Consider the following 20,060-nt stretch of genomic DNA (forward strand, 5'->3'; position numbering starts at 1 on the left):
TGGGTCTGACCAAACCGTCCGGTTTTGGGACTACAAACAGGGTCGAATAATTTCCCTTTCCTTGTTGAAGCAGGGGAACCTTGACCACCACCTGTTGAAGATACAATTTGTGAATTGCATTTAACACTATCTCCCTTTCCTGGGGAGAAGATGGTAGGGCCGATTTGAAAAACCGGCGAGGAGGCACCTCTTCGAATTTCAGCTTGTAACCCTGAGAAACAATTTCTATTGCCTAGGGATCCACCTGCGAATGAACCCAGATGTGGCTGAAAACACGAAGACGTGCCCCCAACTGGGCGGACTCCTTTAGCGGAGCCCCAGCGTCATGCGGTGGATTTTGTAGAGGCCGGGGAGGACTTCTGTTCCTGGGAACTAGCTGTGTTGTGCAGCTTCTTCCCTCTGCCCTTACCTCTGGCAAGAAAGGACGCACCTCGTACTTTCTTGTTTCTCTGTGATCGAAAGGACTGCATTTGATAATGTGGTGCTTTCTTAGGCTGTGAGGGAATATAAGGCAAAAAATTTGATTTACCAGCTGTAGCTGTGGAGACAAGGTCCGAGAGACCTTCCCCAAACAATTCCTCACACCTGTAAGGTAAAACCTCCATATGCCTTTTTGAGTCGGCATCACCTGTCCATTGCCGGGTCCATAGGACTCGTCTAGCAGAAATCGACATAGCGTTTATTCTAGAACCCAGTAGACTAATGTCACTTTGAGCATCTCTCATATATAGGACAGCATCTTTTATATGCCCTATGGTCAATAACATAGCATCCTTATCTAGGGTCTCAATCTCTGCTGATAAGGTATCTGTCCATGCTGCCACCGCGCTACAACCTCGGCCGACGCAATTGCCGGTCTGAGTAAGGTACCAGAATGTGTGTAAATGGACTTTAGGGTAACCTCCTGCTTGCGGTCAGCAGGGTCCCTGATGGTAGCCGTATCCTGGGATGGCAGCGCTACCTTTTTGGATAAGCGTGTCAATGCTTTATCCACCCTAGGGGAGGATTCCCACCGTATCCTGTCCATTGGCGGGAAAGGATACGCCATAAGAATCCTTTTGGGAATCTGCAGCTTTTTGTCTGGAGATTCCCAAGCTTTTTCACATAATTCGTTCAACTCATGTGAGGGGGGAAAGGTTATCTCAGGTTTCTTTCCCTTATACATGTGTACCCTCGTGTCAGGGACAGGGGACTCTGTGATGTGCAAAACATCTTTTATTGCAATAATCATATATCGAATACATTTAGCCAATTTTGGTTGTAACTTTGCATCATCGTAGTCGACACTGGAGTCAGAATCTGTGTCGGTATCTGTGTCAACTATTTGGGATAGTGGGCGCTTTTGAGACCCCGAAGGTCCCTGCGACATAGGGACAGGCATGGGTTGACTCCCTGACTGTTCCCTAGCTTCAGCTTTGTCTAATCTCTTGTGTAATAAGTTTACATTAGCACTTAAAACATTCCACATATCCATCCAGTCAGGTGTCGGCGTTGTTGATGGAGACACCACATTAATTTGCTCCTGCTCCTCTCTAGGAGAGCCTTCTACCTCAGACATGTCGACACACGTGTACCGACACACCATACACTCAGGGAATCCTCTTATCTGAGGACAGTTCCCCAACAAGGCCCTTTGGAGAGACAGAGAGAGAAAGTATGCCAGCACACACCCCAGCGCTATATGACCCAGGAAAAAAACACAATCATTTTATGTTTACCCAGTAGCGCTGTATTTCCATATATATATGCGCCTAATTATGTGCCCCCTCTTCTTTAAGACCCTCTTTCTACCGTGGTATAAGCAGGGGAGAGTCCATGGAGCTTCCCCTCAGCGGTGCTGTGGAGAAAATGGCGCTGGGGAGTGCTGAGGGAGAAGCCCCACCCCCTCAGCGACGGGCTTCTGTCCCGCTCAAATAGCCCCCCCCATAAAAAAATGGCGGGGGCTCTTATATATATATACAGTGCCTAGCTGCATATATATTTATTTTGCCAAAGAGAGGTCTATATTGCTGCCCAGGGCGTCCCCCCTGCGCCCTTCACCCTTACACTGACTGCCGTGTGTGAGGTGTATGGGAGCAATGGAGCACAGCTTTACTGCTGTGCGTTACCTCAGTGAAGATCATGAAGTCTTCCGCCGCCTCTGAAGTCTTCTTTTCTTCTCATACTCACCCGGCTTCTATCTTCCGGCTCTGCGAGGGGGACGGCGGCGCGGCTCTGGGACGGACGGCGAGGGTGAGACCTGCGTACCGATCCCTCTGGAGCTAATGCTGTACAGTAGCCTAAGAAGCAGAGCCTATCAACTCACAGAAGTAGGTGTGCATCTCTCCCCTCCGCCCCTCGATGCAGGGAGTCTGTTGCCAGCAGGCTCCCTGAAAATAAAAAAATCTAACAAATATACTTTCTGTCAGGAAACTCAGGAGAGCTCCCTGAAAAGCACCCAGTCTCCTCTGGGCACAGTAGTAAACTGAGGTCTGGAGGAGGGGCATAGAGGGAGGAGCCAGTGCACACCCAGATCTAAAGTCTTTCTTAAAGTGCCCATGTCTCCTGCGGAGCCCGTCTATCCCCCATGGTCCTTACGGAGTCCCCAGCATCCTCTAGGACGTAAGAGAAAAATTATGCTGGCAGAAAAATCCAATTGAGTGATTAAACAGCTCCAGAGCTGCTCTGTAAGGCAAGTAAAAGGGTGTGGGCCCTGCAGCACTACCTGTAGTTTGCATTGTGCATTGGAAGCCTAGTTTGCTGTCTGTTTCCACTTCTTTTTTCTTGATCCCCTCCCGTCTATACCCTTGTGCACTATCCTGACTTCTCCTCCCGTCTGCTTACTTTGTGCCTTCCAATGCACAATGCAAACTACAGGTAGTGCTGCAGGGCCCACACCCTTTTACTTGCCTTACAGAGCAGCTCTTGAGCTGTTACAGTGCCCAGCTGCTGCAAGAAATCAGCGTGAATGCTTCAGGGGCTGGGGCATGGCCAACATGAGCCCCACACCGAAGGAGGGTGGGGGTGTTTAATGCGAACTAGGGGTCTTGCACAATGCGAACTACAGGTAGTGCTGCAGGGCCCACACCCTTTTACTTGCCTTACAGAGCAGCTCTGGAGCTGTTACAGTGCCCAGCTGCTGCAAGAAATCAGCTTGAATCCTTCAGGGGCTGGGGCATAGCCAACATGAGCCCCACACCGACAGAGGGTGGAGGTGTTTAATGCGAACTAGGGGTCATCCAAGTGCCGCAAAAGGTCGCCATGCCCTGCACGCCCCTTTTCTCTTTTCATATGCAGACGAGGGTTGAAGCCAACTTTGACCCACTGCTTGGATGACATCGCCATATGCAAATCCATCTGCTGCAGGCCTTCCCCCAGGAATGCTTGCACTAGTTGTTGCATTTGGTTTGTTGTTTGGGGGTGCTTCAGTATTAGGCAGCCTTCTGCCCTCCCATGTTCATCTGAAAATATGTGTTCTCCCTGCAGTTGTTGTCCCCAGATGAGAGTTCCCTTGTGCTGCCTCAGTTGAATCTCCTTTACTTGACAGAGATGTGCCTGAGCAGCGGCCCTCCCCAGCCCTATCCCAAATCATACTTATTTTGCATAGGAGATACCATGGTCATGAAGACTGTTCTCCCAGGGTGCGGTTCATTCATTGCATTCTGGGTATGCTGACCCCTGTGATTTCCCCAAATGTGGGAAACTCGACTGCATTATTTAATGCGAACTAGGGGTCATCCAAGCACCGCAAAAGGCCGCCATGCCCTGCATACCCCTTTTCTCTTTTCATAAGCAGACGAGGTTTGAAGCCAACCTTGACCCACTGCTTGGATGACATCACTTGCTGCCTTTCCAATGAAGCAAGTTTAATTTAATAATAGGTGAAAAACCATCCCTACAAAGGTGTTAATAAGATACTTGGCTTTGTGGACACTTTTCAGAGCACAAATTTGTTAGCATAAAAATAAAGCCAGAAAATGAAGAGCTGTTTAATCACTCAATTGGATTTTTCTGCCAGCATATTTCTTTTTCTCTGCAACCCACTGCTAAATTGTGCTTCGTGGCTGTTTTTTTTATAAAATCACTTAATCAAATCTAACTCTGATTACATCAGAGAAGGCCAGGTACCCTACACCATAACAGGGGTTTTCGAAATTTTGACTTGTCTACTTAAAGATCACCAAAATCTGATAACAAGGTCAATTACGTCCCTAGGTGGGATTGAACCACCAACCTTTTGGTTAACAACTGAACACGCTAACTGTTTGTGCCTCAGAGACACTTTGCGAAAGTACATACTGACAAAGGCTAATAAGCATTCATCTAGAACGTTTCCTAGAAAAACTTTAAAAAGTCAATAATCTGGAGAGTTTTTGTAAGATGTTTCTTCCATCAACCAATGAAGAAACACATTGGTACTTTCCCATGATGAGTGAGTGCTTCAGGATCTCTTGCACTTACATGTGCAGCAGAGTACTGTAATGGAAGCATGCTGGGTCCATAACCCAGAGGTAGGCAGATTGAAACTATCCTCTGCTATATGCATTGTTTTTTGTTAATTAAAGTAATCCAAAACTGGGATTGATATTTTTGCTCTTTTATTTTTACTTAAAGTACAATAACTTTTACCATTTTAATTTGTTTTAATAGTATATTGACAGTATTGTTTTCTTTCAAAAATCCACTTAATTTTCTTTACCCTATTATTAAAATGGTAATTGACAAAAACAAACTACATTGTCACCAGAAGAGCAGTACAAAATATACAAGTGATATATTAAAATCATCTTTCCAGCTTTAATTTCAATGATGCCTTGGTGCAACAATTTTGTGAGAAACATCTTCACCCATAAAGAAAGATTTTCTTAATTCCTTACCTGTGTGCTGATTAGATATCACCTTGTTTTCACATTAAACAGACTTCCCCATGAGGAAGCAGCAAGGATGCAGTGACGTTTATGTTTCCTGGTGTCAACCTGTATTATTTCAGTAGACATTGAAATGAGGATGCATCTTGCTTCCTTTCCAATGAAGCAAGTTTAATTCAGTAATAGGTGGATAATCATTCCTACAAAGGTGTTAATCAGAGACTTGGCTTTGTGGACACTTTTCAGAGAGCAAATTTGTTAGCATAAACATAAAATCAGAAAATGAAGAGCTGTTTAATCACTCAATTGGACTTTTCTGCCAGCATAATTTTTTTTCTCTGCAACCCACTGCTAAATTGTGCTTCCTAGCTGTTTTTTATAAAATCACTTAATCAAATCTAACTCTGATTACATCAGAGAAGGCCGGGTACCCTACACCATAAGAGGGGGTTTGAAATTTTGACTTGTCTACTTAAAGATCACCAAAATCTGATAACAAGGTCAATTACGTCCCTGGGTGGGATTGAATCACCAACCTTTAGGTTAATAGCCATACACACTGACTGATTGCGCCACAGCGACACTTTGCAAAAGTACATACTGACAAAGGCTAATAAGCATTCATCTAGAACGTTTCCTAGAAAAACTTTAAAAAGTCAATAATCTGGAGAATTTTTGTAAGAAACACATTGGTACTTTCCCATGATGAGTGAGTGCTTCAGGATCTCTTGCACTTACATGGGCTATTAACCAAAAGGTTCCCACCCAGTGATGTAATTGACCTTGTGATCAGATTTTGGTGATCTTTAAGTAGACAAGTCAAAATTTCAAACCCCCTCTTATGGTGTAGGGTACCTGGCCTTCTCTGACGTAATCAGAGTTAGATTTAATTAAGGTGCGCAAGGACATAGAAGGGAGCGGTTTAAGAAAAGAGAAGTGGAAACAGACAGCAAACTAGGCTGGAGAGAGACCTGAGACAAAGAGATCTGAATTATACGAGAGCCGACCAGGGGAAACACAAATTATGCAGTCAAGTTTCCCACATTTGGGGAAATCGCAGGAGCAGCACACCCAGAGTGCAATGGGTGAGCCTTGCCCTGGGAGAAGCACCTTCATGATCATAGTATCTCACCTGGCAGGTAAGTAGGAGTTGGGCTAGTGCTGGGGAGGGTCGCTGCTCGGGTACGCCCCTGTCAAGTGAAGGAGATCCAACTGAGGCAGCACAAGGGAACTCTCGAAAGAACAACAAGGCTAGAGGAAGATCTGAGACAAAGAAATCTGACTTTTACCAGAGCTGACCAGAGGAAAGCACAAACACAGTCCCCCACTACCACCAGGAAACATTAACGCCACTGCATCCTTGCTGCTTTCTCATGTGGAAGTCTATTTAATGTGAAAACAAGGTGCTATCTAATTAGCACACAGAAAAGAAAATTAAGTGAATTTTTGAAAGAAAACAATACTGTCAATATACTATTAAAACAAATTAAAATGGTAAAAGTTATTGTACTTTAAGTAAAAATAAAAGAGCAAAAATATCAATCCCAGTTTTGGATTACTTTAATTAACAAAAAAAAATGCATATAGCAGAGGATAGTTTCAATCTGCCTACCTCTGGGTTATGGACCCAGCATGCTTCCATTACAGTACTCTGCTGCACATGTAAGTGCAAGAGGTCCTGAAGCACTCACTTATCATGGGAAAGTACCAATGTGTTTCTTCATTGGTTGATGGAAGAAACATCTTACAAAAACTCTCCACATTATTGACTTTTTAAAATGTTTCTAGGAAGCGTTCTAGATGAATGCTTATTAGCCTTTGTCAGTATGTACTTTTGCAAAGTGTCGCTGTGGCGCAATCAGTTAGTGTGTATGGTTATTAACCAAAAGGTTGGTGGTTCAATCCCACCCAGGGACGTAATTGACCTTGTTATCAGATTTTGGTGATCTTTAAGTAGACAAGTCAAAATTTCAAACCCCCTGTTATGGTGTAGGGTACCTGGCCTTCTCTGATGTAATCAGAGTTAGATTTGATTCAGTGATTTTATAAAAACAGCTAGGAAGCACAATTTAGCAGTGGGTTGCAGAGAAAAAGAAATATGCTGGCAAAAAAATCCAATTGAGTGATTAAACAGCTCTTCATTTTCTGGCTTTATTTTTATGCTAACAAATTTGTTCTCTGAAAAGTGTCCACAAAGCCAAGTCTCTGATTAACACCTTTGTAGGGATGGTTTTTCACCTATTACTAAATTAAACTTGCTTCATTGGAAAGGCAGCAAGATGCATCCTCATTTCAATGTCTACTGAAATAATACAGGTTGACACCAGGAAACATTAACGCCACTGCATCCTTGCTGCTTTCGCATGTTGAAGTCTGTTTAATGTGAAAACAAGGTGATATCTAATTAGCACACAGGTAAGGAATTAAGAAAATCTTTATTCAAGGGTGAAGGTGTTTCTCACAAAATCGTTACCCCAATGCATCATTGAAATTCAAGCTGGAAAGATGATTTTAATATATCACTTGTACATTTTGTATTGCTCTTCTGGTGACAATGTAGTTTGTTTTTGTCAATTACCATTTTAATAATAGGGTAAAGAAAATTAAGTGGATTTTTGAAAGAAAACAATACTGTCAATATACTATTAAAACAAATTAAAAAGGTAAAAGTTATTGCACTTTAAGTAAAAATAAAAGAGCAAAAATATCAATCCCAGTTTTGGATTACTTTAATTAACAAAAAAAAATGCATATAGCAGAGGATAGTTTCAATCTGCCTACCTCTGGGTTATGGGCCCAGCATTTTTCCATTGCAGTACTCTGCTGCACATGTAAGTGCAAGAGATCCTGAAGCACTCACTCATCATGGGAAAGTACCAATGTGTTTCTTCGTTGGTTGATGGAAGAAACATCTTACAAAAACTCTCCAGATTATTGACTTTTTAAAGTTTTTCTAGGAAACGTTCTAGATGAATGCTTATTAGCCTTTGTCAGTATGTACGTTTGTAAAGTGTCTCTGTGGCGCAATCTGTTGGTGTGTTTGGTTATTAATCACAGGGTTGGTGGTTCAATCCCACGCAGGGATGTAATTGACCTTGTTATCAGATTTTGGTGATCTTTAAGTAGACAAGTCAAAATTTCAAACCCCCTTCTTATGGTGTAGGGTACCTGGCCTACTCTGATGTAATCAGAGTTAGATTTGAATCAGTGATTTTATAAAAAAAACAGCTAGGAAGCACAATTTAGCAGTGGGTTGCAGAGAAAAAGAAATATGCTGGCAGAAAAATCCAATTGAGTGATTAAACAGCTCTTCATTTTCTGGCTTTATTTTTATGCTAACGAATTTGTTCTCTGAAAAGTGTCCACAAAGCCAAGTATCTGATTAACATATTTGTAGGGATGGTTTTTCACCTATTACTAAATTAAACTTGCTTCATTGGAAAGGCAGCAAGATGCATCCTCATTTCAATATCTACTGAAATAATACAGGTTGACACCAGGAAACATTAACGCCACTGCATCCTTGCTGCTTTCTCATGTGGAAGTCTGTTTAATTTGAAAACAAGGTGATATCTAATTAGCACACAGGTAAGGAATTAAGAAAATCTTTATTTAAGGGTGAAGATGTTTCTCACAAAATCGTTGCCCCAATGCATCATTGAAATTCAAGCTGGAAAGATGATTTTAATATATCACTTGTACATTTTGTATTGCTCTTCTGGTGACAATGTAGTTTGTTTTTGTCAATTACCATTTTAATAATCGGGTAAAGAAAATTAATAGGATTTTTGAAAGAAAACAATACTGTCAATATACTATTAAAACAAATTAAAATGGTAAAAGTTATTGTACTTTAAGTAAAAATAAAAGCTAAAATATCAATCCCAGTTTTGGATTACTTTAATGAACAAAAAAAAAATGCATATAGCAAAGGATAGTTTCAATCTGCCTACCTCTGGGTTATGGGCCCAGCATGCTTCCATTGCAGTACTCTGCTGCACATGTAAGTGCAAGAGATCCTGAAGCACTCACTCATCATGCGAAAGTACCAATGTGTTTCTTCATTGGTTGCTGGAAGAAACATCTTACAAAAACTCTCCAGATTATTGACTTTTTAAAGTTTTTCTAGGAAACGTTCTAGATGAATGCTTATTAGTCTTTGTCAGTATGTACTTTTCGCAAAGTGTCTCTGTGGCGCAATCGGTTAGTGTGTTCAGCTATTAATCAAAAGGTTGGTGGTTCAATCCCATCCAGGGACGTAATTGACCTTGTGATCAGATTTTGGTAATATTTAAGTAGACAAGTCAAAATTGCAAACCCCCTCTTATGGTGTAGGGTACCTGGCCTTCTCTGATGTAATCAGAGTTAGATTTGATTAAGTGATTTTATAAAAAAACAGCTAGGAAGCACAATTTAGCAGTGGGTTGCAGAGAAAAAGAAAAATGCTGGCAGAAAAATCCAATTAAGTGATTAAACAGCTCTTCATTTTCTGGCTTTATTTTTATGATTACAAATTTGTTCTCTGAAAAGTGTCCACAAAGCCAAGTATCTGATTAACATCTTTGTAGGGATGGTTTTTCACCTATTACTAAATTAAACTTGCTTCATTGGAAAGGCAGCAAGATGCATCCTCATTTCAATATCTACGGAAATAATACAGGTTGACACCAGGAAACATTAACGCCACTGCATCTTTGCTGTTTTCTCATGTGTAAGTCTGTTTAATGTGAAAACAAGGTGATATCTAATTAGCACACAGGTAAGGAATTAAGAAAATCTTTATTTAAGGGTGAAGATGTTTCTCACAAAATCGTTGCCCCAATGCATCATTGAAATTCAAGCTGGAAAGATGATTTTAATATATCACTTGTACATTTTGTATTGCTCTTCTGGTGACAATGTAGTTTGTTTTTGTCAATTACCATTTTAATAATCGGGTAAAGAAAATTAAGTGGATTTTTGAAAGAAAACAATACTGTCAATATACTCTTAAAACAAATTAAAATGGTAAAAGTTATTGTACTTTAAGTAAAAATAAAAGAGCAAAAATATCAATCCCAGTTTTGGATTACTTTAATTAACAAAAAAAAATGCATATAGCAGAGGATAGTTTCAATCTGCCTACCTCTGGGTTATGGACCCAGCATGCTTCCATTACAGTACTCTGCTGCACATGTAAGTGCAAGAGGTCCTGAAGCACTCACTTATCATGGGAAAGTACCAATGTGTTTCTTCATTGGTTGATGGAAGAAACATCTTACAAAAACTCTCCACATTATTGACTTTTTAAAATGTTTCTAGGAATCGTTCTAGATGAATGCTTATTAGCCTTTGTCAGTATGTACTTTTGCAAAGTGTAGCTGTGGCGCAATCAGTTAGTGTGTAAGGCTATTAACCAAAAGGTTGGTTGTTCAATCCCACCCAGGGACTTAATTGACCTTGTTATCAGATTTTGGTGATCTTTAAGTAGACAAGTCAAAATTTCAAACCCCCTGTTATGGTGTAGGGTACCTGGCCTTCTCTGATGTAATCAGAGTTAGATTTGATTCAGTGATTTTATAAAAACAGCTAGGAAGCACAATTTGGCAGTGGGTTGCAGAGAAAAAGAAATATGCTGGCAGAAAAATCCAATTGAGTGATTAAACAGCTCTTCATTTTCTGGCTTTATTTTTATACTAACTAATTTGTTCTCTGAAAAGTGTCCACAAAGCCAAGTATCTGATTAACATATTTGTAGGGATGGTTTTTCACCTATTACTAAATTAAACTTGCTTCATTGGAAAGGCAGCAAGATGCATCCTCATTTCAATATCTACTGAAATAATACAGGTTGATACCAGGAAACATTAACGCCACTGCATCCTTGCTGCTTTCTCATGTGGAAGTCTGTTTAATGTGAAAACAAGGTGATATCTAATTAGCACACAGGTAAGGAATTAAGAAAATCTTTATTTAAGGGTGAAGATGTTTCTCACAAAATCGTTGCCCCAATGCATCATTGAAATTCAAGCTGGAAAGATGATTTTAATATATCACTTGTACATTTTGTATTGCTCTTATGGTGACAATGTAGTTTGTTTTTGTCAATTACCATTTTAATAATAGGGTAAAGAAAATTAAGTGGATTTTTGAAAGAAAACAATACTGTCAATATACTATTAAAACAAATTAAAATGGTAAAAGTTATTGTACTTTAAGTAAAAATAAAAGCTAAAATATCAATCCCAGTTTTGGATTACTTTAATGAACAAAAAAAAAAATTCATATAGCAAAGGATAGTTTCAATCTGCCTACCTCTGGGTTATGGGCCCAGCATGCTTCCATTGCAGTACTCTGCTGCACATGTAAGTGCAAGAGATCCTGAAGCACTCACTCATCATGCGAAAGTACCAATGTGTTTCTTCATTGGTTGCTGGAAGAAACATCTTACAAAAACTCTCCAGATTATTGACTTTTTAAAGTTTTTCTAGGAAACGTTCTAGATGAATGCTTATTAGTCTTTGTCAGTATGTGCTTTTTGCAAAGTGTCGCTGTGGCGCAATCAGTTAGTGTGTAAGGCTGTTAACCAAAAGGTTGGTGGTTCAATCCCACCCAGGGACTTAATTGACCTTGTTATCAGATTTTGGTGATATTTAAGTAGACAAGTCAAAATTGCAAACCCCCTCTTATGGTATAGGGTACCTGGCCTTCTCTGATGTAATCAGAGTTAGATTTGATTAAGTGATTTTATAAAAAAACAGCTAGGAAGCACAATTTAGCAGTGGGTTGCAGAGAAAAAGAAAAATGCTGGCAGAAAAATCCAATTGAGTTATTAAACAGCTCTTCATTTTCTGGCTTTATTTTTATGATTACAAATTTGTTCTCTGAAAAGTGTCCACAAAGCCAAGTATCTGATTAACATCTTTGTAGGGATGGTTTTTCACCTATTACTAAATTAAACTTGCTTCATTGGAAAGGCAGCAAGATGCATCCTCATTTCAATATCTACGGAAATAATACAGGTTGACACCAGGAAACATTAACGCCACTGCATCTTTGCTGTTTTCTCATGTGGAAGTCTGTTTAATGTGAAAACAAGGTGATATCTAATTAGCACACAGGTAAGGAATTAAGAAAATCTTTATTTAAGGGTGAAGATGTTTCTCACAAAATCGTTGCCCCAATGCATCATTGAAATTCAAGCTGGAAAGATGATTTTAATATATCACTTGTACATTTTGTATTGCTCTTCTGGTGACAATGTAGTTTGTTTTTGTCAATTACCATTTTAATAATCGGGTAAAGAAAATTAATTGGATTTTTGAAAGAAAACAATACTGTCAATATACTATTAAAACAAATTAAAATGGTAAAAGTTATTGTACTTTAAGTAAAAATAAAAGAGCAAAAATATCAATCCCAGTTTTGGATTACTTTAATTAACAAAAAAAAATGCATATAGCAGAGGATAGTTTCAATCTGCCTACCTCTGGGTTATGGACCCAGCATGCTTCCATTACAGTACTCTGCTGCACATGTAAGTGCAAAAGATCCTGAAGCACTCACTCATCATGGGAAAGTACCAATGTGTTTCTTCATTGGTTGATGGAAGAAACATCTTACAAAAACTCTCCACATTATTGACTTTTTAAAATGTTTCTAGGAATCGTTCTAGATGAATGCTTATTAGCCTTTGTCAGTATGTACTTCTGCAAAGTGTCGCTGTGGCGCAATCAGTTAGTGTGTAAGGCTGTTAACCAAAAGGTTGGTGGTTCAATCCCACCCAGGGACTTAATTGACCTTGTTATCAGATTTTGGTGATCTTTAAGTAGACAAGTCAAAATTTCAAACCCCCTGTTATGGTGTAGGGTACCTGGCCTTCTCTGATGTAATCAGAGTTAGATTTGATTCAGTGATTTTATAAAAACAGCTAGGAAGCACAATTTAGCAGTGGGTTGCAGAGAAAAAGAAATATGCTGGCAGAAAAATCCAATTGAGTGATTAAACAGCTCTTCATTTTCTGGCTTTATTTTTATGCTAACTAATTTGTTCTCTGAAAAGTGTCCACAAAGCCAAGTATCTGATTAACATATTTGTAGGGATGGTTTTTCACCTATTACTAAATTAAACTTGCTTCATTGGAAAGGCAGCAAGATGCATCCTCATTTCAATATCTACTGAAATAATACAGGTTGACACCAGGAAACATTAACGCCACTGCATCCTTGCTGCTTTCGCATGTGGAAGTCTGTTTAATGTGAAAACAAGGTGATATCTAATTAGCACACAGGTAAGGAATTAAGAAAATCTTTATTTAAGGGTGAAGGTGTTTCTCACAAAATCGTTGCCCCAATGCATCATTGAAATTCAAGCTGGAAAGATGATTTTAATATATCACTTGTACATTTTGTATTGCTCTTCTGGTGACAATGTAGTTTGTTTTTGTCAATTACCATTTTAATAATAGGGTAAAGAAAATTAAGTGGATTTTTGAAAGAAAACAATACTGTCAATATACTATTAAAACAAATTAAAATGGTAAAAGTTATTGTACTTTAAGTAAAAATAAAAGAGCAAAAATATCAATCCCAGTTTTGGATTACTTTAATTAACAAAAAAAAATGCATATAGCAGAGGATAGTTTCAATCTGCCTACCTCTGGGTTATGGGCCCAGCATGTTTCCATTGCAGTACTCTGCTGCACATGTAAGTGCAAGAGATCCTGAAGCACTCACTCATCATGGGAAAGTACCAATGTGTTTCTTCGTTGGTTGATGGAAGAAACATCTTACAAAAACTCTCCAGATTATTGACTTTTTAAAGTTTTTCTAGGAAACGTTCTAGATGAATGCTTATTAGCCTTTGTCAGTATGTACTTTCGCAAAGTGTCTCTGAGGCACAAACAGTTAGCGTGTTCAGTTGTTAACCAAAAGGTTGGTGGTTCAATCCCACCTAGGGACGTAATTGACCTTGTTATCAGATTTTGGTGATCTTTAAGTAGACAAGTCAAAATTTCGAAAACCCCTGTTATGGTGTAGGGTACCTGGCCTTCTCTGATGTAATCAGAGTTAGATTTGATTAAGTGATTTTATAAAAAAAACAGCCACGAAGCACAATTTAGCAGTGGGTTGCAGAGAAAAAGAAATATGCTGGCAGAAAAATCCAATTGAGTGATTAAACAGCTCTTCATTTTCTGGCTTTATTTTTATGCTAACAAATTTGTGCTCTGAAAAGTGTCCACAAAGCCAAGTATCTTATTAACACCTTTGTAGGGATGGTTTTTCACCTATTATTAAATTAAACTTGCTTCATTGGAAAGGCAGCAAGTGATGTCATCCAAGCAGTGGGTCAAGGTTGGCTTCAAACCTCGTCTGCTTATGAAAAGAGAAAAGGGGTATGCAGGGCATGGCGGCCTTTTGCGGTGCTTGGATGACCCCTAGTTCGCATTAAATAATGCAGTCGAGTTTCCCACATTTGGGGAAATCACAGGGGTCAGCATACCCAGAATGCAATGAATGAACCGCACCCTGGGAGAACAGTCTTCATGACCATGGTATCTCCTATGCAAAATAAGTATGATTTGGGATAGGGCTGGGGAGGGCCGCTGCTCAGGCACATCTCTGTCAAGTAAAGGAGATTCAACTGAGGCAGCACAAGGGAACTCTCATCTGGGGACAACAACTGCAGGGAGAACACATATTTTCAGATGAACATGGGAGGGCAGAAGGCTGCCTAATACTGAAGCACCCCCAAACAACAAACCAAATGCAACAACTAGTGCAAGCATTCCTGGGGGAAGGCCTGCAGCAGATGGATTTGCATATGGCGATGTCATCCAAGCAGTGGGTCAAAGTTGGCTTCAACCCTCGTCTGCATATGAAAAGAGAAAAGGGGCGTGCAGGGCATGGCGGCCTTTTGCGGCACTTGGATGACCCCTAGTTCGCATTAAACACCTCCACCCTCTGTCGGTGTGGGGCTCATGTTGGCTATGCCCCAGCCCCTGAAGGATTCAAGCTGATTTCTTGCAGCAGCTGGGCACTGTAACAGCTCCAGAGCTGCTCTGTAAGGCAAGTAAAAGGGTGTGGGCCCTGCAGCACTACCTGTAGTTCGCATTGTGCAAGACCCCTAGTTCGCATTAAACACCCCCACCCTCCTTCGGTGTGGGGCTCATGTTGGCCATGCCCCAGCCCCTGAAGCATTCACGCTGATTTCTTGCAGCAGCTGGGCACTGTAACAGCTCAAGAGCTGCTCTGTAAGGCAAGTAAAAGGGTGTGGGCCCTGCAGCACTACCTGTAGTTTGCATTGTGCATTGGAAGGCACAAAGTAAGCAGACGGGAGGAGAAGTCAGGATAGTGCACAAGGGTATAGACGGGAGGGGATCAAGAAAAAAGAAGTGGAAACAGACAGCAAACTAGGCTTCCAATGCACAATGCAAACTACAGGTAGTGCTGCAGGGCCCACACCCTTTTACTTGCCTTACAGAGCAGCTCTGGAGCTGTTTAATCACTCAATTGGATTTTTCTGCCAGCATAATTTTTCTCTTACGTCCTAGAGGATGCTGGGGACTCCGTAAGGACCATGGGGGATAGACGGGCTCCGCAGGAGACATGGGCACTTTAAGAAAGACTTTAGATCTGGGTGTGCACTGGCTCCTCCCTCTATGCCCCTCCTCCAGACCTCAGTTTACTACTGTGCCCAGAGGAGACTGGGTGCTTTTCAGGGAGCTCTCCTGAGTTTCCTGACAGAAAGTATATTTGTTAGATTTTTTTATTTTCAGGGAGCCTGCTGGCAACAGACTCCCTGCATCGAGGGGCGGAGGGGAGAGATGCACACCTACTTCTGTGAGTTGATAGGCTCTGCTTCTTAGGCTACTGTACAGCATTAGCTCCAGAGGGATCGGTACGCAGGTCTCACCCTCGCCGTCCGTCCCAGAGCCGCGCCGCCGTCCCCCTCGCAGAGCCGGAAGATAGAAGCCGGGTGAGTATGAGAAGAAAAGAAGACTTCAGAGGCGGCGGAAGACTTCATGATCTTCACTGAGGTAACGCACAGCAGTAAAGCTGTGCTCCATTGCTCCCATACACCTCACACACGGCAGTCAGTGTAAGGGTGAAGGGCGCAGGGGGGACGCCCTGGGCAGCAATATAGACCTCTCTTTGGCAAAATAAATATATATGCAGCTAGGCACTGTATATATATATAAGAGCCCCCGCCATTTTTTTATGGGGGGGGCTATTTGAGCGGGACAGAAGCCCGTCGCTGAGGGGGTGGGGCTTCTCCCTCAGCACTCCCCAGCGCCATTTTCTCCACAGCACCGCTGAGGGGAAGCTCCATGGACTCTCCCCTGCTTATACCACGGTAGAAAGAGGGTCTTAAAGAAGAGGGGGCACATAATTAGGCGCATATATATATGGAAATACAGCGCTACTGGGTAAACATAAAATGATTGTGTTTTTTTCCTGGGTCATATAGCGCTGGGGTGTGTGCTGGCATACTTTCTCTCTCTGTCTCTCCAAAGGGCCTTGTTGGGGAACTGTCCTCAGATAAGAGGATTCCCTGAGTGTATGGTGTGTCGGTACACGTGTGTCGACATGTCTGAGGTAGAAGGCTCTCCTAGAGAGGAGCAGGAGCAAATTAATGTGGTGTCTCCATCGACAACGCCGACACCTGACTGGATGGATATGTGGAATGTTTTAAGTGCTAATGTAAACTTATTACACAAGAGATTAGACAAAGCTGAAGCTAGGGAACAGTCAGGGAGTCAACCCATGCCTGTCCCTATGTCGCAGGGACCTTCGGGGTCTCACAAGCGCCCACTATCCCAAATAGTTGACACAGATACCGACACAGATTCTGACTCCAGTGTCGACTACGATGATGCAAAGTTACAACCAAAATTGGCTAAATGTATTCGATATATGATTATTGCAATAAAAGATGTTTTGCACATCACAGAGTCCCCTGTCCCTGACACGAGGGTACACATGTATAAGGGAAAGAAACCTGAGATAACCTTTCCCCCCTCACATGAGTTGAACGAATTATGTGAAAAAGCTTGGGAATCTCCAGACAAAAAGCTGCAGATTCCCAAAAGGATTCTTATGGCGTATCCTTTCCCGCCAATGGACAGGATACGGTGGGAATCCTCCCCTAGGGTGGATAAAGCATTGACACGCTTATCCAAAAAGGTAGCGCTGCCATCCCAGGATACGGCTACCATCAGGGACCCTGCTGACCGCAAGCAGGAGGTTACCCTAAAGTCCATTTACACACATTCTGGTACCTTACTCAGACCGGCAATTGCGTCGGCCGAGGTTGTAGCACGGTGGCAGCATGGACAGATACCTTATCAGCAGAGATTGAGACCCTAGATAAGGATGCTATGTTATTGACCATAGGGCATATAAAAGATGCTGTCCTATATATGAGAGATGCTCAAAGTGACATTAGTCTACTGGGTTCTAGAATAAACGCTATGTCGATTTCTGCTAGACGAGTCCTATGGACCCGGCAATGGACAGGTGATGCCGACTCAAAAAGGCATATGGAGGTTTTACCTTACAGGTGTGAGGAATTGTTTGGGGAAGGTCTCTCGGACCTTGTCTCCACAGCTACAGCTGGTAAATCAAATTTTTTGCCTTATATTCCCTCACAGCCTAAGAAAGCACCACATTATCAAATGCAGTCCTTTCGATCACAGAGAAACAAGAAAGTACGAGGTGCGTCCTTTCTTGCCAGAGGTAAGGGCAGAGGGAAGAAGCTGCACAACACAGCTAGTTCCCAGGAACAGAAGTCCTCCCCGGCCTCTACAAAATCCACCGCATGACGCTGGGGCTCCGCTAAAGGAGTCCGCCCAGTTGGGGGCACGTCTTCGTGTTTTCAGCCACATCTGGGTTCATTCGCAGGTGGATCCCTAGGCAATAGAAATTGTTTCTCAGGGTTACAAGCTGAAATTCGAAGAGGTGCCTCCTCGCCGGTTTTTCAAATCGGCCCTACCATCTTCTCCCCAGGAAAGGGAGATAGTGTTAAATGCAATTCACAAATTGTATCTTCAACAGGTGGTGGTCAAGGTTCCCCTGCTTCAACAAGGAAAGGGAAATTATTCGACCCTGTTTGTAGTCCCAAAACCGGACGGTTTGGTCAGACCCATATTAAATTTAAAATCCCTGAACCTATACTTGAAAAGGTTCAAGTTCAAGATGGAATCGCTAAGAGCGGTCATCGCCAGCCTAGAAGGGGGGGATTTTATGATATCTCTGGACATAAAGGATGCATACCTTCATGTACTCATTTATCCACCTCATCAGGCGTACCTAAGATTTGCGGTACAGTATTGTCATTACCAATTTCAGACGTTGCCGTTTGGTCTCTCCAGAATTTTCTCCGAGAATTTTCACCAAGGTAATGACGGAAATTATGGTGCTCCTGCGAAAGCAAGGTGTCACAATTATCCCGTACTTGAACGATCTCCTCATAAAAGCGAGATCAAGAGAGCAGTTGCTGAACAGCGTATAACTTTCATTGAAGGTGTTACAGCAAAACGGCTGGATTCTCAATATCCCGAAGTCGCAGTTGGTTCCTACGACTCGTCTGACTTTGCTTGGGCATTATTCTGGATACGGACCAGAAAAGGGTTTATCTTCCGATAGAAAAGGCCCAGGAACTCATGACTCTGGTCAGGAACCTATTGAAACCAAAACAGGTGTCAGTGCATCACTGCACTCGAGTCCTGGGAATGATGGTGGCATCATACGAGGCCATTCCCTTCGGCAGGTTCCATGCGAGGATCTTGCAATGGGACCTACTGGACAAGTGGTCCGGGTCACATCTACAGATTCATCAGTTGATCACCCTGTCCCCCAGGGCCAGGGTATCTCTCCTGTGGTGGCTGCAGAGTGCTCACCTTCTAGAGGGCCGCAGGTTCGGCATTCAGGACTGGATCCTGGTGACCACGAACGCGAGCCTCCGAGGTTGGGGAGCAGCCACACAGGGAAGAAATTTCCAAGGTCTTTGGTCAAGTCAGGAGACTTGTCTTCACATCAACATCCTGGAGCTAAGGGCCATATACAACGCCCTATGTCAAGCGGAGACCTTACTTCGCGACCAACCAGTTCTGATCCAGTCAGACAACGTCACCGCAGTAGTTCATGTAAACCGCCAAGGCGGCACAAGGAGCAGAGTGGCGATGGCGGAAGCCACCAGAATTCTTCGCTGGGCGGAGAATCATGTAAGCGCACTGTCAGCAGTGTTCATTCCGGGAGTGGACAACTGGGAAGCAGACTTCCTCAGCAGACACGACCTACATCCAGGAGAGTGGGGACTCCATCAGGAAGTCTTCGCACAGATTGCAAGTCGGTGGGGACTGTTCCAGATAGACATGATGGCGTCCCGCCTCAACAAAAAGCTACAGAGGTATTGCACCAGGTCAAGAGACCCTCAGGCAGTAGCTGTTTAAACAGCTCTTCATTTTCTGATTTTATGTTTATGCTAACAAATTTGCTCTCTGAAAAGTGTCCACAAAGCCAAGTCTCTGATTAACACATTTGTAGGAATGGTTTTTCACCTATTACTGAATTAAACTTGCTTCATTGGAAAGGCAGCAAGATGCATCCTCATTTCAATGTCTACTGAAATAATACAGGTTGACACCAGGAAACATAAACGCCACTGCATCCTTGCTGCTTTCGCATGTGGAAGTCTGTTTAATGTGAAAACAAGGTGATATCTAATTAGCACACAGGTAAGGAATTAAGAAAATCTTTATTTAAGGGTGAAGGTGTTTCTCACAAAATCGTTGCCCCAATGCATCATTGAAATTCAAGCTGGAAAGATGATTTTAATATATCACTTGTACATTTTGTATTGCTCTTCTGGTGACAATGTAGTTTGTTTTTGTCAATTACCATTTTAATAATCGGGTAAAGAAAATTAAGTGGATTTTTGAAAGAAAACAATACTGTCAATATACTATTAAAACAAATTAAAATGGTAAAAGTTATTGTACTTTAAGTAAAAATAAAAGAGCAAAAATATCAATCCCAGTTTTGGATTACTTTAATTAACAAAAAAAAATGCATATAGCAGAGGATAGTTTCAATCTGCCTACCTCTGGGTTATGGGCCCAGCATGTTTCCATTGCAGTACTCTGCTGCACATGTAAGTGCAAGAGATCCTGAAGCACTCACTCATCATGGGAAAGTACCAATGTGTTTCTTCGTTGGTTGATGGAAGAAACAT

At 41.9% G+C, this 20,060-nt stretch overlaps 1 non-coding gene and 2 pseudogenes across 1 annotated transcript; 1 reads left to right on the top strand and 2 right to left on the bottom strand.

The window, feature by feature from the left end:
• The first annotated feature begins 3,569 nt into the window (after positions 1-3,569).
• Positions 3,570-3,748, top strand: LOC135008887 (U1 spliceosomal RNA; annotated as a pseudogene).
• Positions 3,749-5,831: 2,083 nt separating this feature from the next.
• On the bottom strand, positions 5,832-5,994 carry LOC135008726 (U1 spliceosomal RNA). The gene has a single exon (XR_010208376.1). It is a non-coding gene; the product is annotated as a U1 spliceosomal RNA (small nuclear RNA).
• Positions 5,995-14,224: 8,230 nt separating this feature from the next.
• On the bottom strand, positions 14,225-14,403 carry LOC135008888 (U1 spliceosomal RNA; annotated as a pseudogene).
• Positions 14,404-20,060: the final 5,657 nt, after the last annotated feature.

The sequence above is a fragment of the Pseudophryne corroboree genome, unplaced genomic scaffold (genome assembly GCF_028390025.1).
Source record: "Pseudophryne corroboree isolate aPseCor3 unplaced genomic scaffold, aPseCor3.hap2 scaffold_223, whole genome shotgun sequence".
Taxonomy (NCBI): Eukaryota; Metazoa; Chordata; class Amphibia; order Anura; family Myobatrachidae; genus Pseudophryne; species Pseudophryne corroboree.